Genomic DNA, 27,413 nt, shown 5'->3' on the forward strand with positions numbered 1-27,413 from the left:
CTTCCATAACTTCCTCCTTCTCTGCAGCCGTGACACTATCCCTTATTAGCAATGCCACGCCCTCACCTCTTTTGCCTCCCTCTGTGTTCTTTTGATTATAGACTATTGATTAATTGTCTATTGCTATGAATAAGTTTCATTTTTGGAGATCCAGATGGACTATTCTGTTGAACTGAATCCATTCTGAGTAGTTCCAGTTCACTTAGCTCTTACCGGATTTCTTTGCTTTTTAAGACTTAAAATTGAAACTAATTTGTGAATCTCAAAATCGCAATTTGTTACACTTGACCACTCTTCAGATATTAATTTTTGAGACATAATTTCTAGTTGATTATCCTATTTGGCCTGAATTTATAAAATTCCTGAATGAGAAGGAAGAGTGACCTCAGTCACTTGCTTTGGTTCTTATATTCAAATTTTTTTTTGTTTCTTGAAGCTAACAATGTTCACAAGCGTAGGAACTAATATTAAGACTGTACAGTATAGGAACAAATGAGGCCATTCCCCACATTAATTCTGCTTCCCCATTCCATCATGGCTGATTTATTATTCCTCTGAACCCCATTCTCCTGCCTTCTCCTGTAATCTTTGATGCCCTTACGAATCAAGAACCTATCAACCCCTGCTTTAACTATAGCCAATGACTTAGCCTCCACAGTTGTCTGTAGCAGTGATTCACAGAAAGCTCACAGATTCACCACTTTTTGGCTGAAGAAATTATATAACTACATGTGTTGTTATTTTGAGTTACATTGATGAATGCAGGTGAATTGATTTTCTAATGTCGTGATGCAAGTCTCCTTATTCTTCCCCACCAATTCCCCTCCATTCCCCAGGCACTCATTCGTAGAGCCGTGCAAACTGTTGCACCTGTCCTGACACCTAGCCCCTCAGGGTTACAAACGGCCCTTTCAAGTGAGGGAGTCGTTCACTGTGAATCCATTAGTATGACTGTATTTTTTTGCACCCACTGCGCTTGGTATGGCCTCCTCTGTGTTGGTGAGACCAGACACAGATTGGGTAACTGCTTCATTCAATATCTTTACTTTGTCCACCATACCAGCTGGGATCTCCCGGGCCAGCCATTTCGATTCCACTTCTCATTCTACACCCACATATCTGTTCATAGCCTCCTCCACTGCCAAATGAAAATCAACGAAACAGTACCTATATTCCAACCTGGGAGAATCAACATCAAATGCTCAAAATTCCAGTAACCATTTTCCCTTTGTCCCATTTTCTGTATTTTTCCTTTATCTCTCTTTCTCTCCTCCTGATCCAACTGCCCCCATCAATCACCCTGTCTTTCCCCTGCCTCACCCTTACCCTCTCCATCTGCATATCATCCACACACTCTCCACCACTGAGAAACAAGAGCAATGATTGGTCGTCAACAGGTGTAACAGGAGAATGGGAATGATGTGAGTTGGAATTTGGACATTCAAAGTTCAAAGTAAATTTTATTATTAAAGTACATGCATGTCCATAAGACCATAAGACATCTGGCTCATCAAGTCCACTCTGCCTTTCAATCATACCTGATCGTTTTTTTCCCCTCCTTGACCCCATTTCCCGGCCTTCTTCCCATAACCTTTGATGGTGTGTCCAATCAAGAAGCTATCAATCTCTGCAATAAATACACCCAGCAACCTGGTCTCCACAGCTGCATGTGGTAACAGATGCCACAAATTCACCACATAAGGAAATTTCTCCGCATCTGTGTTTTAAATGGATTCCCCTTTATCCCGAGGCTGTGCCTTCTTGTCTTAGACTGCCCCACCATGGGAAACACCCTTTCGACATCTACTTTGTCGAGGCCTTTCAACATCTGAAAGGTTTCAATGAGATTCCCCCCCGCCAATCTTTGTAAATTCCAGCAAATACAGACCCAGAGCCATTAAACGGTCCTCATATGATAACCCTTTCGTTTCTGCAATCCCTATGAACCTCCTATGAACTCTCTCCAATGCCAGCACATCTCTTCTGAGATGAGGAGCCCAAAATGGTTTACAATACTCAAGGTGGGGGCTCACCAGTGCCTTATAAAGCCTCAGCATCACATCCCTCCCCTTGTTTTCTAGATCTCTTGAAATGAATGCTAATATTGCATTTGCCTTTCTCACCACCGACTTTACCTTACAAGTTAACTTTTGAGGTGTTCTGCACAAGTCCTTCTGCATCTCAACTTTTTGGATTTTCTTCCTGTTTAGAAAATAGTCATTTATTTCTATGACCAAAGTGCATGACCATGCATTTCCCAACAATGTACTTCATTTGCCACTTTCTTGCCCATTCTCCTAATCTGTCTAAGTTCTTCTGCATCCTACCTGTTTCCTCAACACTACCTGCCTCTCTACCAATCTTTGTTCTGTCTGAAAACTTGGCAACAAAGCCATCTGTAGCATCATCTAAATCATTGATATACAGCATAAAAAGTCCCAATACCAACTCCTGCGGAACACCACTAGTCATTGGCGGATGTCAAGAAAAGGATCCTTTTATTCCCACTCGTCACCTCCTACCAACCAGCCAATGGTCTAACCATGCCAGTAACTTTACTGTAATACTATGGGCTCTTAACTTGGTAAGCAGCTTCATGTGTGGCACCTTGTCAAAGGCCTTCTGAAAGTCCAAATATACAACATCCACTGCATCCCCTTTATCTATCCGACGTGTAATCTCCTCAAAGAATTCCAACAGGTTCGTCAGGCAAGATATTCCCTTAAGTAAACCATGCTGACTTTGTCCTATCTTGTCCTCTGTCACCAAGTACTCCATAACGTTATCCTTGACAATGGACTCCAACATTTTCCTTTTCACTGAAGTCAGGCTAACTAGTCTATGATTTCCTTTCCGCTGCCTTCCTCCTTTCTTAAAGAAAAGAGTGACATTTGCAATATTCCAGTCCTCTGGCACCATGCCAGAGTCCAATGATTTTTGAAAAATCATTGCTCATGCCTCCATGATCTCTAACACTACCTCTTTTCGACCTTAGAATGCGGTTCATCTGGTCCAGGTGACGTATGTACTCTTAGGTCTTTCAGCTTTTGAAGCACCCTCTCCCTTGTAATAGTAACTGCACTCTCTTCTCTTCCTTCATACCCTACAACATCTGGCGCACTGCTCGTGTCTTCCACAGTGAAGACTGATGCGAAATACACATTTAGTTTATCTGCCATCTGCTTGTCCCCTATTATTATTTCTCTGCCTCATTTTCTAGTAGTCCTATATCCACTCTCATCCCTTTCTTATTTTTTACATACTTGAAAATGCTTTTACTATGGTATTGTTTGCTAGCTTGCTTTCATATTTCACCTTTTCCCTTTATGATTCTTTTAGTTGTTCTCTGTAAAATTTTAAAAGCTTCCCAATCCTCTATCTTCCTGCTAATTTTTGCTTTATTGTATGCCTTCTCTTTTGTTTTTACATTAGCTTTGACTTCCCTTGTCAGCCATGACTGTACTATTTTGTGATTTGCGTGTTTCTTCATTTTTGGAATACATCTGTCCTGCACCTTCCTTTTTTTTCCTCAGAACCTCACACCATTGCTGCTCTGCTGTCATCCCTGCCCGTAGTTCTTTCCAATTTACTTTGGCCAACTCCTCTCTAATACCACTGTAATTTCCTTTACTCCACTGAAATACTGCTACATCAGACTTTACTTTCTCCCTATCAAATTTCAAGTTGAACACAACCGTATTGTGATCACTGGCTCCTAAGAGCTCTTTTACCTTAAGCTCCCTGATCACCTCCAGTTCATTACATAACACCCAATCCGGTATAGCTGATCCTCTAGTAAGGTGCTCGAAAAAGCCATCTCATAGGCATTCAACAAACCCACTCTCCTGAGATCCATTACCAACCTGATTTTTCCAATCGACCTGCATGTTAAAATCTCCCTTTACTATCGTAACATTGCCCTTTTCTATTTCGTGTTGTAATCTGTGGTCCACGTCCCAGCTAGTTTGAAGGCCTGTATATAACTGCCATCAGAGTCCTTTTACCCTTGCAGTTACTTAACTCAACCCATAGGAATTCAACAACTTCTGATCCTATGTCACATCTTTCTAATGATTTGATACCATTCTTTACCAGAAGAGCCACACCACCCTCTCTGCCTACCTTCCTATCCTCCAATACAGTGAGTGCTGTACTTTCTACCCTTTTTGAGTTTGCATTCCTAATGCACTGATACTCACCCTTGTGGGTGCAATTTTGCCATCTGTCTGCCCTTCCTGACAGTCTGACTGCATGCTATCTTTTGCTTTTTTATCATCTGTCCTATCCTGAGTCCCTTCATTCCAGTTCCCACGCCCCCCCCCACCAAATTAGTTTAAACCCTTCCCAACAGCTGTAACAAACCTGCCCGCAAAAATACTGGCCCCTCTTGGGTTCAGGTGCAACCCGTCACTTTTATGCAGTTCATACCTCCCTCAGAAGAGATCCCATTGATTCAAGAACCTGAAGCCCTGTCCTCTGCACCAGCTTCTCAGCCACACATTTATCTGCTAAGTCATCCTGTTTCTACCCTCACTAGCATGTGGTACAGGTAGCAGTCCAGAAATTACTATCCTGGAGGTTCCGCTTCTCAGCTTTCTGCCTAGCTCTCTCAATTCTCTCTTCAGGACCTCATTGCTTTTCCTTCCTATATCATTGGTACCAGTATGTACCAAGACATATCTGTCTGCTCTCCTTCCCTCTCTCTCTAAAATGTTCACCATATTCAACACTGAGATTCATCTTTTGCGGGCATTCACAGTAAATACAAAGAACAAAAATAATAAATAAGCAATAAATATTGAGAACGTGAGATGAAGAGTCCTTGAAAGTGAGTCCTTAGATTGTGGGAGCAATTCAGTGTTGGTGCAAGAGCCTGATGGTTGAGGGCTAATAACTGTTCCTGATCTGGACATGTTTTGTGGATGACAGAATTCAAGTGGCCAGCCTGGAATATGTACTGTAGATAGTCCAATCTACAGACAGCAAAGACATGGATGACACTTTCAGTTGTGATTGAGATGTGCCAGATTAATGTGATTCATGTGGAAACATCTCTTATTGATAATGTCAGTGTTGGTGAACACTGATTCCAAATCAAAAACGTAACTGTCTTTCTGTTATTACAGCTGCTCATAGGTTCTCAATATATGAAACATCACACAAAATGCTGAAGGAACTGAGCAGGTCAGGCAGCATCTGTGGAGAGGAATTTTAAAAAAAGTCGACGTTTCAGACCCAGTGAAAGGTCTCTGCCCAAAACGTCAACTCTTTGTTCCCTTCCATAGGCGCTGCCTGACCTGCTGAGCTCCTTCAGTGTTTTTGTTTTTTACTTTTATTTTTTATATTTAGAGAGACAGTGCAGAACAGTCCCTTCTACACCAATAAGCAGCATTACCCAGCAACCCTCCTATTTAACACTAGCTTTATCACAGAACAATTTACGATGACGAATTTTGTGTGTGTTGCTCTAGATTTCCAGCATCCACAGAATCTTTTGTGTATATGAAGTATTACCATTTTATTGTGCCTACTGGTGCTAAATTTCTCAAAGTGCCCGGTGTTGTAAAGAAAATTGAGCTAATTATTAATTTGCACCAAGTACTGCAGCCCAAAGCTATGAAGATAACCTTAAGTTGCACCCATTTTGTGCTGAGGCATTGGTGAATCGGAGTTTCATGACTGACAGATTGGAATTTAAACAGCCTTCATTTTCAAGAAATAAATCAGGACTTGATGCATTCTCGTGTCATAATAGTTACACTTTGTGGTCATTTTATTAGGTACAGGAATAGAATCTGGTTCAGTCTTCAGCTGGGGTAGCCCATCCACATCAAGTTTTGATGTGTTGTGCGTTTAGAAATGCTCTTCTGCACGCCACTGTTGTAACTGAGTAACTGTCGCCTTCCTGGCAGCTTGTGCCGGTCTGGCCATTCTCCTCTGACCTCTCTCATTAACAGTTTATTTTTGCAGACAGAACTGCTGCTCACTGGATGTTTTCTTTTGATTTTCACACTATTTTCATCAAACCTCAGAAACTGTTATGCGTGAAAATCCCAGGAGATCATTAGTCTGGCACCAACAATCATTCTACAGCCAAAGTCACTTAAAAAATAGGAGCAGAATTAGGCCACTTGGCCCATCGTGTCTGCTCCACCATTAAATCATGGCTGATCCTTTTTTTCTGTCCCTTCTCAGCCCCACTCCCTGGCCTTCTCCCCATTACCTTTGATGCCTTGTCCAATCAAGAGCCCATCAAGCTCTGCTTTAAATACATCCAATGACCTGACCGGTGAGCTGGCTGTGGTGACAAATTCCAATGGCTAAAGAAATTTCTCCACACCTCTATTTTAAATGGATGCCCCTGTGCCCTCTTGTCTTAGACTGCCTCACCATGGGAAACATCCTTTCCACATCTACTCTGTCCAGAGCTTTCAACATACGAAAAGTTTCAATGAGATCCACCCCCCCACCCCATCCTTCTAAATTCCACTGAGTATAGACCCAGAGCTATCAAATGTTCCTCGTATGATAACCCTTTCATTCCTGGAATCATCCTTGTGAACACTCTTCTGAACCCTCTCCAATGCCTGTCTGCTTGTCATTTCTTAGATGAGCATCTCATAATAGTTCACAATACTCAAGGTGAGACCTCACCAGTGCCTTATAAAGCCTCAGCACCCCATCCCTGCTCGTGTATTCTAGACCTCTTGAAATGAATGCTAACATTGCATTTACCTTCCTCACCACCGACTCTACCTGCAAGTTAATCTTTAAGGTGTTCTGCACTAGGACTCCCAAGTCCCTTTACCTCTCAAATTTTTGGATTTTTTTCCCCCTGTTTGGAAAATAGTCTGCACGTTTATTTCTACTACCAAAGTGTGTGACCATGCATTTATTTCCCATTCTGATGTTTGGTCTGAACAAAAACTGAACCTCTTGACCATGTCTGCATGCTTTTATGCATTGTGTTGTGGCCACATGATTGACTGATTAGATATTTGCATTAGCAAGCAGATGTATAGGTATAGCTTATAAAGTGTCACTGAGTATATACAATAAACTGCTTTGTGGTGCCAGGCGAAAGGAGTGACATCAAGGCCTTTGCTTTCTCTTTTAGGGTTAGTAATTGGGGACATCAGAAGTTAATGTCTTGAAGTATTTACACCAGAGATTTAATTGAGATTTCTTGAAGTGATTGTCATAATTTCATGGAAGGTTGGTGGAAATCCCATTGACTGACTTCATGTGAGGTTTCTGTTAAATGTCAACTGAAAATAGAGCAATAGGTTGGGAAACCCCCTGAGAAATTCCTGCCATCTGGCTTAACTTGTACTGAGTGTTTTTAGATAATTACATAATTTGTTTCTGAAGAAGAAATAATTAAACAATGAATTCCAAATAGTCAGTTTTCTCCAATGGCACTTGTTCAAGTTACACTACTCTTCTGCAGTGAATCAAACATACTGTATGTTTGCAACACACACAGTGTTGGAGGAACTCCGCAGACCAGGCAGCATCTCATAGTCATAGTAGTCATAGTCATACTTCATTGATCCCAGGATGGAAAAGAGTAGTGTTGACATTTCAAAGCGTTTCGGCCCAAAACATCAGCACTACTCTTTTCCATAGATGCTGCTTGGCCTGCTGAGTTCCTCCAGCATTTAGTGTGCATTGCTTGGATTTTCTCTTGTTTGTGATTGGAATACCTTATGTTTGCCTAAGTGACTATAATTCTTAGATGAGCCTAGAAAATGATACTATACCTCCATATTCCTAAGAATGTTACCTGCTGAACCTAAGAGTGACATAATTAACAGCACAGTCTAACTGTACAAATAAACATTAGTAATAATTAGTGTTACAGGTTTGAAGGACCTGTACTGTGTTGTACTGTTCTATGTTCTATGTAACCTTCTACAGAAAAGTGTTGGGAAAAGGGTCAGTAACATCATGAAGGATCCCACCCACCCTGCTCATGGACTGTTTGACCCACTCCCATCAGGAGGTTACATAGCATCCACACCAGGATCACCAGACTCAAAAACATTTACTTTCCCCATGCGGTAAAGCTGATCAACACCTCCACCCACTAACCCCCACTAGTTTATCATTTCCTGTCAGAGTCGCCTTATGTACAGAGACTCCTGTGCCTAGTGTCATCAATCTACATATATAAGCTATCTTGCGTATTTATATTTATTGTGCTTTTTATTATTGTGGTTTTTTTTTGTACTGCATAGGATCGAGAGTAACAATTATTTTGTTCTCCTTTACAGTTGTGTACTGGAAATGACATTAAACAATTTAGAATCTTTAGAGTGCATCACAGTTCCATTATATTCATACAGTGAATTATGTTTACCATGGACATTTATAATATCATTGCCAAGCTCTGGCATACACACTCAAGACGTGGCTGATCTGACAAGTACTTACAGAAACTGAGCCTACTGCGTGATGGCATGTCAGCCCCAGTACTCAGCAATAGTGGCGTTGAATCAGAACCCTTCACTCTCAACACAGGAGTCAAATATGGCTACATCGTTGCACCCACCCAATTTGTTATCTTTATTGCTGACGTCCTTCAGCTCATTGACCAGGACCTGCCACAGGGAATGTGTATAGAAGGAACAACAGGCTTTTCAGGCTTAACCTGTTCAAGACCAGGAACAGGGCCAGTACAAACGCTATTATGGTGCTTCAGTATGCAAATGACTGTGCCATTGTAGCACGCTGTGAAGAACATAGAACACTGTACCACACAGGAACAGGCCTTTCGGCCCACAATGTTGTGCTGACCAATTACATTAGTAACTAGTCTCTTCTGCCTACACAATGACTATATCCTTCCATTTTCCTCACATTCGAGTGCCTGTCTAAATGTCTCTTAAAAGTTTCTGCATCTACAACCTCTACCACCACACCAAGAAGTGTATTCTGGGCACCCTCCTCTCTCTGTGTAAGAAAAAAAAATCTTGCCCTGCACATTTCCTTTGAAATTACCCCCCTCACCTTAAGTGCATGCCCTCTGGTATGAGACCTTTTAACCTTTGGGAAAAGATTCGTCTACCTTTGTCTAACCTTTGTCTCCTCTATCTATGCCTCTCATAATCTTATAAGCCTCTATCAGGTCTCCCTTCAGCTTCCACCACTTCAGGGAAAACAACCAAAGTTTGTCCGACCTTTCGTTATAGTGCATACTCTCTAATCCTGGCAACATCCTGGTAAACCCTCTCTAGAGCTTCGACATACTTCTTGTAGCGGGGTGAGCGGAACTGTATGCAATACTCCAGATGGACTCAAACTAAATTTTTATAAAGCTGTAATATAATTTCCTAACTCTTGAACTCAATGCCTCAATTAATAAAGGTTCTCTTTGCATTTGACCTACCAAGATGCAACACTTCACATTTAGCGATGCTAAACTCCATATGCCATTTTTCTGCCCTACAACTGATCCATATCCTGTTGTATTCTTTGCCAGTCTTTTACGCTACCCACAAAACTATCAATATTCGGATCATCTGCAAACTAACTAATCCATCCGTCGACTGTACTTCTTCCTATAGATGCTGCCTGGCCTGCTGTGTTCCACCAGCATTTTGTGTGTGTTGCTCTAATCCAGGGGTCCCCAACCTTTTTTGCGCTGTGGACCGGTTTAATATTGACAATATTCTTGCGGACCGGCCGACCCGGGGGTGAGAGGGGGGTAGGGTTGCCAACCGACGAGTAGCTGTCAAAGAGGGACTACAATGACCATGAAGCCTTGCGCGGGCACCAGTGCGCATGCGTATACCTGCCAATATTACTCTCTGCAAAGTGTTTTTGGCGATTCTGTTCGGGGGGCGGGGGGGGGTGTTCATCACGACCGGAATAATGGTAATAAGGGGCTAATACACTCAATTTCGTTTCTAAAAGGGTTTATCTAACGAATTTAATATTAAACACACAGCGCATATTTTCCTCGCATGAATATAGTGATAAGTCAATCATCAGGGGAGGATGGGGAGCTTGAAGTGTTGAAAGAACTTCCAGTAGAAGTGGTAGAGGCAGGTTCGATATTATTTAAAGAAAAATTGGATGGGTATATGGACAGGAAAGGAATGGAGGGGTATGGGCTGAGTGCAGGTTGGTGGGACTAGGTGAGAGTAGTTTTCGGCACGGACTAGAAGGGCCGAGATCGCCTATTTCCGTGCTGTAATTGTTATATGGTTATATGAGTCACTTATCAGTCAATAGCATCATAACATTTTAAGTAACGTTTGAATATTAAACACATAGCACATATTTTCCCCGTATGAATATATAAAATCATTGCAATACACCAGTATCGCTGAATCAGTGGGAGCCCTGGGCTTGTTTCCCTGCAACAAGACGGTCCTATCGAGGGGTGATGGGAGACAGCGATACTCGAAGGAGGTTCCTTATGTCCAGTCTATTTAGTTTTCGTCACATTCATTGCAGAGATATGTTGGAAATGGAAGCAACGTTTTCAGTTCTTTCGAGGCTATCTCAGGATATTTAGCCTTGACTTTGATCCAGAATGCCGGCAGAGATGTTATTTCAAACATACTTTTCAGCCTGCTGTCATTTGCAAGCTCAAGGAGTTGATCTTCTTCCCACGCTGACATGGATGACACGCGAGTAATGACCTCACATGCGTAATGGCTCAACAGTGGGCATGACAGGGAATGAGGAAAGGTGCGGCTGACTCATATCACCAAATCATATCGTTTCCTCGCGGCCCAGTAGTGCATGCTCTGCAGCCTGGTACCGGTCCGCGGCCTGGTGGTTGGGGACTGCTGCTCTAATCCATCCATCTACATGTTCATCCAAGTCATTTATGTACATCACAAACAGTATAGATCCCAGTACAGATCCCTGCAGAGCACCACTAATATCAGCCCTCCAACTAGAATAAATCGTCTTGACCACTGCCACCTGTCTTTTATAGGCAAGCCAGTTTTGAATCCAAACGGCGAATTCACCATGGATCCTATGCATCTTAATCAAAAGACTTCCAATGTATCCTGACTGCCTTTGGCTCGACAGATAGGGCCCTGGGTCTTGTTTTGTGTATAAAAAAAACACACTGGTCCCATCTCAGCCACTGCCCAACCTGTCATTTATTCAACCATCCATAAAATTGACAATATCCCTTTTGAAAAAGGATTTCAGAATGTATGTTGTGTACATTTTTCTGACATCAAATGTACCTCTTGAGCCTATTGAAAATGTGGACTACCCAGGACATGCTGTCTCACTGTTACCATCAGGTAGGAGGTACAGAAGCCTGAAGGCACACACTCAGTGATTCAGGAACAGCTTCTTCCCCTCTGCCATCTGATTTCTAAGTGGACACTGAACCCATGAACAGTGCCTCACTACTTTTTTTTTGCACTACTTATTTTAAATTAACTATTTAATATAAATGTATATAATTGCTGTGATTCAGTTTTTTCTGTATTTATCATGCATTGCATTGTACTGCTGCCACAAAGGTAACACATTTCATGATATGTGCTAGATATTAAATCTGACTCTGATACTTTCCCTACCTTATCAGCATACCCTCCTCAAAAGCAGAGATCGACTCAGAGATCAACTCCGATTAATAGGTCATGTCATTCAGATATCTCCCCAAACAGATACTTTACTCCCAGTTGAAGGAAGCCCCTGGTGGACAAAGGAAATGCCTCAAAAATGACACCAAGATCAGGCTGAAGCAATTCAACATTACATCTAAAAACTGTGAAGACATTACATTCAATAGATAGACCTGGAGGAAATCTGTTCAAGAGGGAGCTGCGCTAGATGAGAATGATCTCCACTGTGCCGCAGAGAACAAACGGCAGCTGTGAAAGGAAAGACTGAACAACCAAACGACCCAACCACTAACCACAGCCAGACTTGCTCTTGCACACACTACACCAGAATATGCGGATCCTGGATTGTCCTCTACAGCCACCTGAGGACCCCTTTAGGAGAACATCATATTCAACTTGAGTAATCACACTGCTGCTGCTACTACCATTGACATTCAGTAAGGTCCTTCATGATAGGCTGATCCTGGAAATGAAGGCACAAGAGACATGTGGGATCTATGGATACTTGGTCGATCGGATTTAAAATTGGCTTGGCTGTACAACATGAGTAGTAGGGGTGTTATTTCTCGCAGGACATCTGTGACCAGAGGTGCTCTGCTGTGATCAGTGCTGGGACCTCTGTTGTTTGGATGAAAAATGTAAGTGTGCTGATTAGTAATTTTTCAGATGATGTGACAATTGGTAAGAGTTGTGGAAGAGAGCAAGGCTATAAATTATTTAGCATGATATTGACCAATTGGAAGTGTAAGCAGAGAAACAGCAGATGGAGTTAACCCAGACAAATGAGAGATGTTGCACTTTGGGAGGGTAATTTTAAGAGGAAGGTAACAGGGATCTGGGAATGATACTGACCTTGGTTATTTGCCCATTCTCCCTGTGGCAGGGTTTCTTCCCAAATCCCAACGATGTGTTAATTAGTAGATTGTGTGGTCGGTGGTTGAAGAATCAAAACAGATATCTGAAAGGGAAAGGTCACAGTATAATAAGTGAGGGAACAGGTGATGAGATTGTTTTGACTTGATGGCCTGAATGGCCTCTGTCGAACAGAAGGTTGATAGGTGAAATGTTTAATGGGAACCTGGGAGTGGGTTGGAGGGGAAATTTCTTCTCAGGGTGGCGAAAGTGTGAAATGAGCTGCCAGCAGAAGTAGTGGATGTGGGTTCGATTTCAACATTCAAGTGAAATTTGGATAAGTACACGGATGGGAAATGTGTGGAGGGCTCTGGTCCAGGTGCAGGTCAATGGGAGTAGGCAGAATAATAGTTTGGCACAGACTAGATAGGCCAAGGGGTCTCTTTCTGTACTGTAGTGCTGTATGACTCAATGGTCAATGGCTTGTGCAGGTTTTAACATATAGAACAGAATCTAAGTATCAGAATCCAGCAAGAGGTTCTGTGAAATATAATTCTGACAGCAGCACTTATAGAGCTTTAGCTAATCATAATGTGCCTGTAATAATGTTGATTGCATAATCCCCAAACTGCCCAATTACCACTTCGCTGATAGGAAAGTCAGAATCCAGTTTTGGCTGAGCAATACTTATACACTGTGATTCCATGAAATTGGAGCAGCATATGGTTTAACCTTATGGTTCATTCTTGCTGAATAGTGTACATTCCAATGATTAGTTGGTAGTTGCAGTGGTGGAAAATAATAATAACACATTGGTTCTAAATTTGGAAATGGCTCTTCTCAGGGAGGAGGTACAGGAACCTGAAGACACACACTCAACCAGCTTCTTCCCCTCCACCATTAGATTTCTGAACAGGCTATGAATCCATGTACACTACCTCACTATTTTCCCCTCTTTGGCTCTCTTTTTGCACTACTTAATTAAAATTTTTAAGTATATATTTGTTATTCTAATGTATAGTTTTGTTTATTATTATGTATTGCACTATACTGCTACTGCAAAACAACAAATTTCACAACATATGCTGGTGATATTAAATCTGGTTCTGATTCTCTGCTTTTAATGTAAGTAGCACTCCTTCTCTGTGTTGCCTGCCAATTATTTTTGCAGCATTCAGACAATGTCAGCTGTACAATGGAGTGACGGTCTAGCTTTACTTCGGCAGATGAACCACAATTCTAAGAAATTAGTACAAGTTAAACGTTATTTGCATTAGTTAGAGCTGAACTGTGCTGACCTCTTAAAGGAACAGTACGGTGTGGCTACAGAGTATGATGGATAAATAAGACCATAAGACATAAGAGCAGAACTAGGCAATTAAGCCCATCAAGCCTGCTCTGCCAATCCATCTGTTGATTTATTATCCCTCTCAACCCCATTCCATAAGAAATAGGAGCAGAACTAGGCCATTAGGTCCATCATGTCTGCTCTGCCATTTCATCATGGCTGATCCAATTTTCCTCTCAGCCCCAATCTCCTACCTTCTCCGCATATCCCTTCATGCCCTGACCAATCAAGAATCTATCAACCTCTGTCTTAAATATACATAAAGACTTGGCCTCCACAGGTGCCAGCGGCAAACAACTCCACAGATTCACCACTCTCTGGCTAAAGAAATTCTGCTTCATCTCTGTTCTAAAAGGATGGTCCTGATAAAGTATGTAAAAGGTTAACACTTCGTTAAACAATAGCAGCCTGTTCTTTCTGAAAGAAACCGCTGATGATCAACAGATGTGCTAGCCACGCTGAGCCATATTTCTTCTCGGAGTTAGTGTTTCAAGGTCTTTGTTTCTTTGTGTAGTCAAGCGCAGAGATAGGACCACTCCAGCCTGTTTGTGTATTAGGCCAGTATGCCTATTCTGTACTTTGTCTCTCAGTATTGTCAAGTCTGACTCCAGCTTAGTATGTGTTAGGGTATCTGAACACGATATCCCTTCTGTAAGGGGAATTGTGAGTTAGTTGGTGGACCGGGCAGGAACAGTCAGAGACTGTTCCTGTTCGAGTGACTAATTGGGTAAGCCCCGGGTGCATTGAATAAAGAGTTTGTACTTATACGGTTTCTGAGTGACTTTATCTGGATTCACCTTACACATTCTTCTATTTTGAGGCTGTGTTCTCTGGTCTTAGACTCTCCACCATAGGAAACATCCTCTCCACAACCACTCTATGAAGGCCTTTCATCATTTGATAGGATTCAATGAGTTCATCCCTTATTCTTCTGAATTCTAATGAATACAGGCCCAGAGCCATCAAACACTCTGAGGCTGTGTCCTCAGGTGTTAGAGTTTCCCAGCATAGGAAACTTCCTCTCCACATCCACTCTATCAAGACTTTTATCATTCAATAAGTTTAAATGAGGTCACCCCTCATTCTTTTTAATTCCAGTGAATATAGGCCCAGAGCTATCAAACACTCTTCATATGACAAGCCATTCAATACTGGAATCATTTTCATGAGCCTACTTTGAACTCTCTCCAATTTCAACACATCCTGTCAAAGAAGGGGCCCCAAAACTGCTCACAATACTCCAAGTGAAGCCTGTCCGGTGCTTTATGAAGTCTCAGCATTACATCCTTGCTTTTATATTCAAATACTCTTAAAATAAATGCTAACGTTGCATTTGGTCTTCTCACCACAAACTCAACCTGCAAATTAATCTTTAGGGAATCCTGCACAAGGACTCTCAAATCCCTTTGCACCTCAGTTTTTTGTATCTTCTCTCCATTTAGAAAATAGTCAACCCTTTTCATTTCTTCTATTAAGGGTACTTGGAGGCATTTGATAAAATAGGCTGTGGTCAGCATGGTTTCCTCAAGAAAAAATCTTGCTTGATGAACCTGTTGGAATTCTTTGAAGAAGTAACAATCAGGATAAACAAGGGCTGACGTTCTGTACTTGGATTTTCAGAGGGCTTTTGATAAGGAGCCACACATGAAGCTGCTTAACAAGCTACGAGCCCATGGTATTACAGGAAAGATTCGTGACTTGTAAGCTAGCGGAGATAAGGAGCGCCTTTGGTAAAGATGTATCTCTACTCCGCCACCCAATTTTTTCCATAACACCCAAATAAATCAATTGCTACTTATGACATACTTCATTCAATCTGCTAGGACATGTGCCACCAACTGGAAACCGCAAGAGCCAGCCAGCCAGGTTCAGAGACATCTCCAAATCGTAATCCCAGATAGAAGGCAGCTTTCTGGATCACATGAACGGCCATTGCTGTGACCAGGGATATGACTGAAATAAAAGAAAATCCTTAATAGTTAAACACACAGGAGATTCTGCAGATGCTGGAAACCAGACTAACACACACAAAATGCTGAAGGAACTCAACAGGTCAGGCAGCATCTATGGAAGGGAATAAACAGTCGACTTTTCGAGCTGAAACCTGCCATCAAGACTGGTAAAAGAAGGGGGAAGAAGCCAGAGAAAGAAAGTGGGGCAGGGGAAGGAGTACAAGCTGGCAGGTGATAGGTGAAGCCAAATGAGGAGGAAGGTGGAAGGGGGGAAATGATGTGAGAAACTGGGAGGTGATGGGTGTAAAGGCTGAAGGGAAAGGAATCTGATAGAGGGAAGTGGATTGTGGGAGAAAGGGAAGGAAAAAGGGCACCAGAAGGAGGTGAGGAGAAAAGAAAGGGTGAGAGGGTAACCAGAATGGGGAAGGGGGAAGAAATTACCACAAGTTAAAGAAGTTGATGCTCATATCATCACATTAGATCTTTTCCAGCTCACCATCTCTATTGCATTTGTAGGCTGCAGGTCATGCTTTCCCCCAAATTATCACCCTTCCATCTGCTCCTGTCATCTCAGATCTGACCTTGTGGCTTTCTCCTTTCAGATATCTAACCAGTATTGGAAGAACTTGAAATGGTGACAGTGATGAAAGATTTTGTTCGGTTTCACACACAACCAGCATTTCAAGCACTGACATTTCATGTAGTTTGAAAGATAAAAGAGATGGTGTCTGCACATGGGGAGATACTTGTTAGTAGTGGAGGGATGTCAGAGGGTACAGCGGGACACTGATAGGATGCAGAACTGGGCTGAGAAGCCTTTTCTCCTTGGAGCGGCAGAGGATGAGTGGTGACCTGATAGAGGTGTATAAGATGATGAGGAGCGTGGATCATGTGGATAGCCAGAGGCTTTTTCCCCAGAGCTGAAATGCTAACACGAGGGTGCATAATTTAAGGTGCTTGGAAATAGGTACCGAGGGGACGTTAGGGGTAAGTTTTTCACACAGACTGGTGGGTGCGTGGAATACACTGCCAGCAGCAGTGGTGGAAGCGGATACAATAGGGTCTTTTAAGAGCCTCTTAGATAGATACATGGAGTTTAGAAAAATAGAGGAATATGCGCTAGGGAAATTCTAGACAGTTGCTAGAGTAGGTTACATGGTTGGCACAATATTGTGGGCTGAAGGGCCTGTAATGTGCTGTAGATTTCTGTGTTCTATGATAACACTATGCAAAAGAGCAAATCTGCCTTTCAAGAGATAATGCGGGTCATTGTATCACTTCAGGGAAATGCCAGTGATGCTGTTAGACATTCTGTCTTTTCTGAAGTTGGAATATTCATTCCTCCACCCTCAGCGTTCCACCTGTGATCAGTGGTAAAATTATGCAGTGTAAAGCAAGCCTCCACTAATCCTGACACTGACTGTTGAATACTTCAGGGATGGAGGGTTGCTTGAGGATTTTAGTGTTCATCATCTGCTGCTCTCTGGCAAGAGACAATGAGACATAATTACATCTGTTTGAACAGTGTGTGTTACTGGCCACATATACAGGCTCTGGTGAACTGTAAAATATTGGGAATATATCCAGCCCCCACCTGGATGGATTCCAATGTGTAAATGTTCGTGGCCACAACTTGAACAGCAATCAGAAATGCAATCCTGGCTCTACTCTGAGGCTGAAGCAAGTGACAAAATTAAGCTGGCACACTCCATTGCTCTCTGTGTGTTCAGTAAAATATGAGGAGTCTGGAGTCTGCCTTTCACCCCTCAGTCATGCTCCTTTATTCATTATGATCATGACTCAGAATCAGGTTTATTATCACTGACATATGTTGTGAAATTTGTCATTTTGCAGCAGCAGGGAAGTGCAATACATAAAATATACTATATATTACAATAGGAAATATATATTTAAAAAAAACAGTGCAAAAAAGGTAAAAACAGTGAGGTAATGTTTATGGGTTGGTTCATTGTCCATTCAAAAATTTGTTGGTGGAGGTGAAGAAGCTGTTCCTAAAACATTGAGTGTGTGTCTTCAGGCTCCTGTACTTCCTCCCTGATGATAATGATAAGAAACAAGCATGGTCTGGGTGATGAGAGTCCTTAATAATCGATCTAGCCTGGAGGCTGGCCCTCTATTTGAATGTCATGTTCCACTTCTCCCCATAACTCTTGATGCCTTTTGTGTCTAGAAATTTATTTCCTCAAATATATTCAGCAACTCTGTGGGAATGAATTCCCCACCTTCATCATTCAGAAATCCAGAAATTTCTTCTTTTCGTGGTCCTAAATATCCCACCCATGTCCTGAGATTCGTTGACCCAAGTCATAGCCTCTCTATCCCAAAAAACATCCTACCCACAGCCAGTCTGTAAGTCCCATATGAATGTTGTACTGTTCAACTCTAGTAATCTGGGATAAGAGAATTGCTCACCGAGCATCTCCATTTCAAGCCTTGTCCCCTTGTAGCTTTTTTTAGTCCGTTTATTCTCTCAATTATGGTACATTCCACTGGAAATACCTTCTACTGTTCCAGTGTTTCTGAGTATAAAACTGGTTTGCTCAGAAGTTTGAAGTTACTTGGGGTTATTTTGCACCTGCTAAACCACTCTCTGCTTTATTTAAGAGCTTTAAAGGTCTATAGAGAAACTAATGATATGTGTAATCCTAATTCATCTCATTTCTATACTAGGATGGCACAGTAGCGTAGCAGTTACCTTAATGCTTCACAACATCACCTGTAGGATCGGACTGTTGTAACTGCTGTTGTAAGGAGTTTGTATGTTCTACCCGTGAGCACGTGGGTTTACTCCAGTTTTCTCCGACAGTCTCCGATGTATGGTTTAGGGTTCATGAGTTGTGAGCATGTGATGTTGGTGCTGGAAGACACTTAAGGGCTACCCAGCGGAATCCTGACTGATTTGATTTGATGCAGACAACGCATTTCCCTGTATGTTTCGATGTATAGTTCCAAGAAAAAGTTTGCGAACCCTTTGCAATTACCTGGTGTTCTGTATTAATTACTCATAAAATGTGGTCTGATCTTCATCTAAGTCACAATAATAGACAAGCACAATCTGCCTAAACTAATAACACACAAACAATTGTACTATTTCTCACCGATACTAAGTACACCATTTAAACAATCACAGCCTTGGTTCAAAAAGCTGTGTGAACCTCTGGGGTAACGCCATCTACAAAAGCTATTTGGAGTCAGCTGTTCCAATCAATGAGATGAGATTGGAGGTGCCCTGTCCTATAAAAAGACGCACAAAGTTACTTTACTGACAGAACCTGCTCTTCTCAAGAAAGATCTATTTATGTGCACTATACCTTGATCAAAACAACTTTAAGAGAGGACATTAGAAGAAAATTTGTAGAGAGGCATGAAGCTGGAAAAGGCAACAAAAGCATTTCTAAAGACCTGAGTGTTCATCAGTCCACAGTTAGAGAAATTATCTACAAATGGATGAAATTCAGTACTGTTACTACTCTTCCTAGGAGTGGGTCTCCTGCAAAGATCACAATGTGCAATGCTGAAGGAGGTGAAAAAGAATCCAGGTTAACAGCAAAAAACCTGCAGAAATCTCTAGAACTTGCTAAAGTCTTTGTTCACGTGTCCACTATAAGAAAAGCACTGAACAGGAATGGTGTTCATGGAAGGACACCACTAAGGAAACATTGCTCTCCAAACAGAAACAATGCTGCATGTCTCAAATTTGCAAAAAAAAAGACACCTGGATGATCCACAACACTTCTGGGACAATGTCTGTGAACAGATGAGAAAAAAAGTTGAACTTTTTGGCAGAAATGCACACCGCTATATTTGGAGGAAAATGGGCACTGCAGACCTTCACCAAAACCTCACCCCAACTGTGAAGCATGGTTGGAAGGAGCATCATGGTTTGGTGCTGCTTTGCTGCCTTAGATCCTGGATAGTTTGCGGTCACTGAGGGAACAATGAATTCTAAATTATATCAAGACATTTTACAGGAGAATGTCAAGGTAGCAGTCCGTTACCTGAAGCTTAATAGAAGTTGGGTGACGCAACAAAATAATGATCCGAAACAGAAGAGTAAATCAACAACAGAATTATTTAGAAAGAAGAAAATTAGTGTTTGGAATGTCAGAGTCAGAGTCCAGACCGTAGCCCAATTGAGATGCTGTGACAAGACCTGAAGAGGGCTGTTCATACAAGGTATCCCAGAAATACTGATGATCTGAAACAGTTTTGTATGAAGGAATGCTCTCAAATTCCTCCTCGCTGTTGGGCAAGTCTGATCAGCAGCTACAAGAAATGTTCTCTTTTTCTAGCCTGAACTGTGAATGATTAAATAATTAGTTCAGGCAAATAGTGTTTTTCTAACATTGTGACTTAGATGAAGATCAGACCATATTTTAATACAGAAAACCAGGTAATTACAAAGGATTCACAAACTTCTTGCAGCTACACAGGTGACAAATAAATCTTTAATCTATATCATTTGCATGTGAGGCCATCAGGCTTTTCAGGTTTTATATGTCAAATATGTGGTGACTGACACTCCCCGAGGCAGAGAAAAAATAGAAGTCTTTTGTTACTAATGAGGCTCTGCTGATGTGCCCATCCAGAGCACAAGGATCTCCAGGCATATGGATTTGAAATTGTACCTGGTTGTATTTTTATAAACCTATTCGATTTTAAACATTTTGAATTCTTCAAAATCATGACAATTCTTGCATGTTGTGTTGTACTGCCACAATTAGTAAGCATGGAATGCCCATGAGAGAATGTTGCACAGTCCCTGTGTCTGTTGTTATTTCTTCATTAATTAACAATCTGACATATGTTGAGCGAACAGGGACCAAGATTGAATTCAGAGCCCCAAATAACAAGCCCAGTACCTCTGAACAAGTTCACATACTTAGAAGAAAATGTCATGATTGAGCAGAATCAGGTTTAATATCACTGTCACATGTTATGAAATTTGTTGTTTTGTGGCAGCAGTACTTTGCAATACACAACAAAAAATTGCAGGAAGTATATTTAAAAAATTAAATTGAACTAGTGCAAAAAGAGAAGAAAAGAAATAGCAAACAAGAGAAAATCTGCAGATAGTTTATATTAATTTTAGTTTCTATTAAACCTAAGTGTACATACAGACATGTGTTTGAATTAGGATTCCTTTAGATTGGTACCCAGAGTGGACTAGAAATCTGTTTTCACATTTACTGTACCTAGCAGATAAACTAGGGTGGGATTATTTTGATGTGCTGCCAATGTTTCCTCTGCTGCTTGGTTTTATATGTCAAATATATGGCGACTGACACTCCCAAAGCTGAAAAATAAATGAGTAGAAGTCTCATTGTTCCTGATTAGTTCCTTTGCTCTGAACCAGGAATGCCACGTCATTCCAAATATCTTGTCTCACTTGACTGAATGAAGTACCATTGACAAAATCCACAAGAGATAAAAAGCAAACAACATTTAATTTGATCATCATGAAATATAAACAATCAATCAGACATAGATTTATTATCACTGACATGTCATGAAACGCAAACACAGGAAATCTGCAGATGCTGAAATTTCAAGCAACACATATCAAAGTTGTTGGTGAATGCAGCAGGCCAGGCAGCATCTCTAGGAAGAGGTACAGTCGATGTTTCGGGCCAAGACCCTTCGTTAGGACTAACTGAAAGAAGAGCTAGTAAGAGATTTGAGAGGGGGAGGGGGAGATCCGAAATCATGGGAGAAGACAGGAGGGGGAGGGATGGAGCCAAGAGCTGGACAGTTGATTGGCAAAAGGGGTATGAGAGGATCATAGGACAGGAGGCCTAGGGAGAAAGAAAAGGGCAGGGGGGGAACCAGAGGATGGGCAAGGGGTATAGTGAGAGGGACAGAGGAGAAAAAGGAGAGAGAAAAAGAATGTGTGTATATAAATAAATAACGGATGGGGTACGAGGGAGAGGTGGGGCATTAGTGGAAGTTAGTCAACGTTCATGCCATCAGGTTGGAGGCTACCCAGACGGAATATAAGGTGTTGTTCCTCCAAGTTTTTTGTTGGCTCGTGGCCAAGTGGTTAAAGCGTCAGTCTAGTGATCTGAAGGTTGCTAGTTCGGGCCTCAGGTGAGGCAGTGTGTTGTGTACTTGAGCAAGGCACTTAACCACACATTGCTCTGCAACGACACCGGTGCCAAGCTGTATCGGCCCTAGTGCCCTTCCCTTGGACAACATTGATGGCGTGGAGAGGGGAGACTTGCAGCATAGGCAAGTGGCGGTCTTCCATACAACGTTGCCCAGGCCTGCGCCCTGGAAACCTTCCAAGGCGCAAATCCATGGTCTCACGAGACTAATGGATGCCTATCTCCAACCTGAGTGTGGCTTCATCTTTACAGTAGAGGAGGAAGTGGATAGACATATCAGAATGGGAATGGGATGTGGAATTAAAATGTGTGGCCACTGGGCTGGGAGATCCTGCTTTCTCTGGTGGACAGAGCGTAGGTGTTCAGCGAAATGATCTCCCAGTCTGCGTCGGGACTCACCAATATATAGAAGGCCACATTGGGAGCACCGGACACAGTATATTACCCCAGCCGACTCACAGGTGAAGTGTCGCCTCACCTGGAAGGACTGTCTGGGGCCCTGAATGGTGGTGAGGGAGGAAGTGTAAGGGCATGTGTAGCACTTGTTCCACTTACACGGATAAGTGTCAGGAGGGAGATCGGTGAGGAGGGATGGGGGGGGAAACGAATGGACAAGGGAGTTGCGTAGGGAGTAATCCCTGCGGAAAGCAGAGTGGGGGGGAGGGAAAGATGTGCTTAGTGGTGGGATCCTGTTGGAGGTGGCGGAAGTTATGGAGAATTATATGTTGGATCCGGAGGCTGGTGGGGTGGTAGGTGAGGACAAGGGGAACCCTATTCCTAGTGGGGTAGCAGGAGGATGGAGTGAGAGCAGATGTGCGTGAAATGGGGGAGATGCGTTTGAGAGCACAGTTGATGTGTCATGAAATTTGTTTTCCTGCAGTAGTACAGTGCAATTCATGAAAAATTACTATAAGTTATAATAAGAAATAAATAGTGCAAAAAGAGAGCAAAATAGTGAGGTAGTGTTCAAAAATGCAAACACGAGGGAATCTACAGATGCTGGAATTTCAAGCAACACATCAAAATTGCTGGTGAACGCAGCAGGCCAGGCAGCATCTCTAGGAAGAGGTACAGTCGATGGTTTGGGTTTTGGGAAAAGGTACAGCCGACGTTTCTTGAAACGTTGACTGTACCTCTTCCTAGAGATGCTGCCTGGCCTGCTGCATTCACCAGCAATTTTGAGGTAGTGTTCCTATGTTCATGGACTGCTCAGAGATCTGATGTTGGAGAGAAAGAAGCTGTTCCTAAAATGTTGAGTGTGTATTTTCAGGCTCCTGCATCTCCTCCCTGATGGTAGCGATGAAAAGAGGGCATGTCTCAGATGGTGAGGATCCTTAGTGATGGGTGACTCCTTCTTGAGGCATCGCCTTTTGAAGATGTCCTCTACGGTGAGGAGGCTAGTGCCCACGATGGAGCTGGCTGAAACTACAAACCTCTACAACTTTTTCTGATCCTGTGCAGTGATCCCTCCATTCCAGGTGGTGATGCAACCAGTTAGATTGCTCTCCACAGTGCATCTGTTAAAAATTTGCTAAACGTTTTTGGTAAAATGCCAGATCTCCTCAAAATATGTAAAACATGACATATTATGTAATATTTTCTGATGACTGCAACACCATTCTTTAATTTATATTTCCTTTTGAAGACCTTAAAACAGTTGTAAGCAATCTGTTTGTAATTTGATATAGTAAATTGTTAATTATAGCAGTTGTTGGACATCCTACAGAGTTAAGGGTTAATAATCGAGATGTGTGTTTCAGGACAGGATGAAAAGTGGTGTTGTATGTGGTGGCATTGCAGCTCTGTGATGACAGTGAAGCACATGGGAGTAGTGCAGTGTGGCTTTATGGTTTCCTGTGCAACAACTTGCTGACTATGCTAATATAGAAATTCAGTCATGGCATTATTATATCATGTAGATTATCATTTGTGGAAAGGCCAGGTGATGCAAATGTCAAAGCTTTATAAATATCCTGACTCCTCAAACCTTGTCCCAACAATCAGCAGCCATGGGTTCCTCTAAGCAGCTGCCTAGTATTCTGAAAATTAAAATAAATGATGCCCACAAAGCAGGAGAAGGCTATAAGATAGCAAAGCGTTTTCAGGTAGCCGTTTCCTCGGTTCGTAATGGAATTGAGAAATGGCAGTTAACAGAAATGGTGGAGGTCAAGTTGAGGTCTGGAAGACCCAACAAAATTTACCGAGAGAACTGCTCGTAGGATTGCTAGAAAGGCAAATCAAAACCCCCGTTTGACTGCAAAAGACCTTCAGGAAGATTTAGCAGACTGTGGAGTGGTGGTGCACTGTTCTGCTGTGCAGCGACACCTGCACAAATATGACCTTCACGGAAGAGCCATCAGAAGAAAACCTTTCCTGCATCCGCACCACAAAATTCAGCGTCAGATGTTTGCGGAGGAACATCTAAACAAGCCTGATGCATTTTGGGAACAAGTCCTGTGGACTGATGAAGTTAAAATAGAACTTTTTGGCCGCAATGAGCAAAGGTATGTTTGGAGAAAAAAGGGTGCAGAATTTCATGAAAAGAACCCCTCTGCGAGTGTTAAGCATAGGGGTAGATCGATCATGCTTTGGGCTTGTGTTGCAGCCAGTGGCACAGGGAACATTTCACTGGTAGAGGGAAGAATGAATTCAATTAATTACCAGCAAATTCTGGAAACAAGCATCACACCATCTGTAAAAAAGCTGAAGATGAAAAGAGGATGGCTTCTACAACAGGATAATGATCCTAAACACACCTCAAAATCCACAATGGACCTCCTCAAGAGGCGCAAGCTGAAGGTTTTGCCATGGTCGTCACGGTCCCCCGACCTAAACATCATCAAAAATCTGTGGATAGACCTCAGAAGAGCAGTGCATGCAAGACGGCCCAAGAATCTCACAGGACTAGAAGCCTTTTGCAAGGAAGAATGGGTGAAAATCCCCCAAGCAAGAATTGAAAGACTCTTAGCTGGCCACAGAAAGCGTTTACAGGCTGTGATACAGTACTTGCCAAAGGGGGTGTTACTAAGTACTGACCATGCAGGGTGCCCAAACGTTTGCTTTGGGCCCTTTTCTTTTTTTGTTATTTTGAAACTGTAAAAGATGAAAATAAAAAAGTAATCTTAAAATATTAAAGATATATGTCATCTTTAACTTTATGACTTTTGGAAATCTTTTACTCACTTAGCTATTCACAGTAACAGAAATTTTGACCAAGGAATTTTTGCATGCCACTGTATTAGATTAGATTAGATTAGATTCAACTTTATTGTCATTGTGCCGAGTACAGATACAAAGCAAATGAAATGTAGTTAGCATCTAACCAGTAATGCAAACAATAGTGTTATTTACAAAATAACTGCAAATGAAAAGTAAGTGCTACAGCACACAAATATAAAAGTACTGAGACAGTACAATATGAGTGTAATACTGCTTAGCGGTGTGATGTCAAGTTCAGCAGGGTCACAGCCTCAGGGAAGAAGCTCTTCCCCTGCCTGCTGGTGCAGGAGCAGAGGCTCCTGCAGTGCCTACTGGATGAGAGGAGAGTAAAAAGTCCATGGTTAGGGTGAGATGCATCCTTGATAATGCTTTTCGCCCAGCCCAGGCAGCAATTATGGTAGATGTTCTCAATGGTGGGCAATTGGCTGCCGATAATCCGCTGGGCAGTTTTCGCACACGCTGAAGTGTTTTACGGTCTGATATGGGACAATTGCCATACCACACTGAGATGCAGTTGGTGAGTATGCTCTCAATGGTACAGCGGTAAAAGTTCGTCCGTATCCTGGGACAGAGGTGAGCTTTCCGCAGGAAATAAAGGCGCTGTTGCGCCTTTATGATCAGGATGGAGGAGTTCAGGGACCAGGTGAGATCCTCGGAAATGTGAACACTAAGGAATTTAAAGCTTGATACTCGCTCCACTGCAGCTCTGTTGATGTAGATGGGGACGTGAGTGTGGCTCCAAGCATGCCTGAAGTCCACAATGATCTCCTTGGTCTTCTGGGTGTTAAGGGCCAGGTTGTTGTCGGCACACCATGCGGCCAGGTGCTGGACCTTGTCCCTGTAGGCCATCTCGTCGTCCCCTCTGATCAGGCCAACCACCGTGGTGTCGTCTGCAAACTTGATTATGGAGTTGGATCCATGTACAGGAACGCAGTTATAGGTGAAAAGGGAGTACGGAAGAGGGCTCAACACACAGCCTTGAGGCACGCCGGTGTTCAGGGTGAGAATGGAGGAAGAGAGGTTGTCTAACTTAACTGATTGGGGTCTATTAGTCAGAAAGTCCAAGGTCCAATTGCAGAGGGATGAGCTGATACCAAGCTGGCGAAGTTTGGCGATCAGCTTGGAGGGGATCACAGTATTGAATGCCAACCAAACTGAAGTCAATAAACAGCATTCTGACGTAAGAGTTGGGGCTGTCCAGGTGGGTCAGGGCAGAGTGAAGTGCCATGGAGATGGCGACCCCTGTTGACCTGTTGGTGCGATAGGCAAATTGATGGGGGTCCAGAGTAGTGGGCAGACAGGATTTCAGATGTGATAGAACCAGTCTCTCAAAGTACTTTGCAGTGATGGGGGTGAGTGCAACTGGGCGGAAGTCATTGAGGCCCGTGGCAGTGGGATGCATCGGCACTGGCACGATGGTTAAATCTTGAAGCTTGCTGGCTGAAAGAGAATGGTACATGTTTATTGATCATCGTTGATGTGTCTGGAAGAGATGCAAGTTTAGGGGAGGCACGGTGCAAAGTATATCACCATATACCATCCTCAGATTCATTTTCTTGTGGGCATTCACTGTGGATACATAGAAACACAATAGAATCATTTTTTTAAAAGAAGTACAGAAAATAGAATCACTTAAAAAAAGGACATGGAAAAATAAATAAAGCGCAAAAGATGGCAAGTTGGGCAGATACAAAGAAAATCAAAACTGATAATACACCCTATCCTCGTTATATGTGGGAGATACATTCCTCACAGTCAACGCATAATATGGAAATGCATAATGTGAATAATTATTTAAATAGAGAAAATAGGGATGCGTTCTGGAGGGCTTCCTAAATATGTTTTATCTGTAATTTCTTCACATTTTCATACCAATACGGCACAAAAGCAGTACCACAAGGCAACATTTGTATTATATTTTATCAATTTAAGTTATATTTTATCAATTTATTCAATGTAATAAATCATAGAAAGTTAACATACTAGGGTGTACAGTACTTACCAACAGTGGCAGGTGTGTTCGCTCTGGGAGATGAGTGGTTGTGTTGTGTCGGGCAGCTTTACATGGATGACGTGGATAGTTGTGGGTCGTCAGGATCATCAAGGACAGCATTTAATGTAATTTTTTTTCTTCTCTTTTTTGCTCCATATTTATATACCCTTCTTGTTTTTTTTTACTGTTTTTAATGGAGGTCGGGTTTGAGGACGTGATTTTAAGTTCTTTAACTCTACTTGGTTCCAAGTTAGCCCATTGCTTTGCTTTGCTTTTAGTTTAGTTGCACGGTGGGTTTTTTTGGGGGGTTTTTGTTTC

The 27,413-nt window shown here is 42.3% G+C and overlaps 1 protein-coding gene and 1 long non-coding RNA gene across 2 annotated transcripts in view; one reads left to right on the forward strand and one right to left on the reverse strand.

Moving 5' to 3' along the window:
* The window catches only part of LOC134357793 (ubiquitin-conjugating enzyme E2 E2), a 189,021-nt gene that overhangs the window by 112,087 nt on the left and 49,521 nt on the right, over positions 1–27,413 (forward strand). The window lies entirely within an intron of this gene.
* LOC134357794 (uncharacterized) overlaps positions 1–27,413 on the reverse strand; it is a 198,398-nt gene that overhangs the window by 4,491 nt on the left and 166,494 nt on the right. The window contains exons 4-5 of the long non-coding RNA XR_010020729.1: positions 15,613–15,759; positions 12,459–12,564 (exon numbers count right to left, since the gene is read on the reverse strand). This is a non-coding gene — a long non-coding RNA (uncharacterized LOC134357794). The remainder of the gene's footprint in view (positions 1–12,458; positions 12,565–15,612; positions 15,760–27,413) is intronic.

Source organism: Mobula hypostoma, chromosome 17, assembly GCF_963921235.1.
Source record: "Mobula hypostoma chromosome 17, sMobHyp1.1, whole genome shotgun sequence".
Lineage (NCBI taxonomy): Eukaryota > Metazoa > Chordata > Chondrichthyes > Myliobatiformes > Myliobatidae > Mobula > Mobula hypostoma.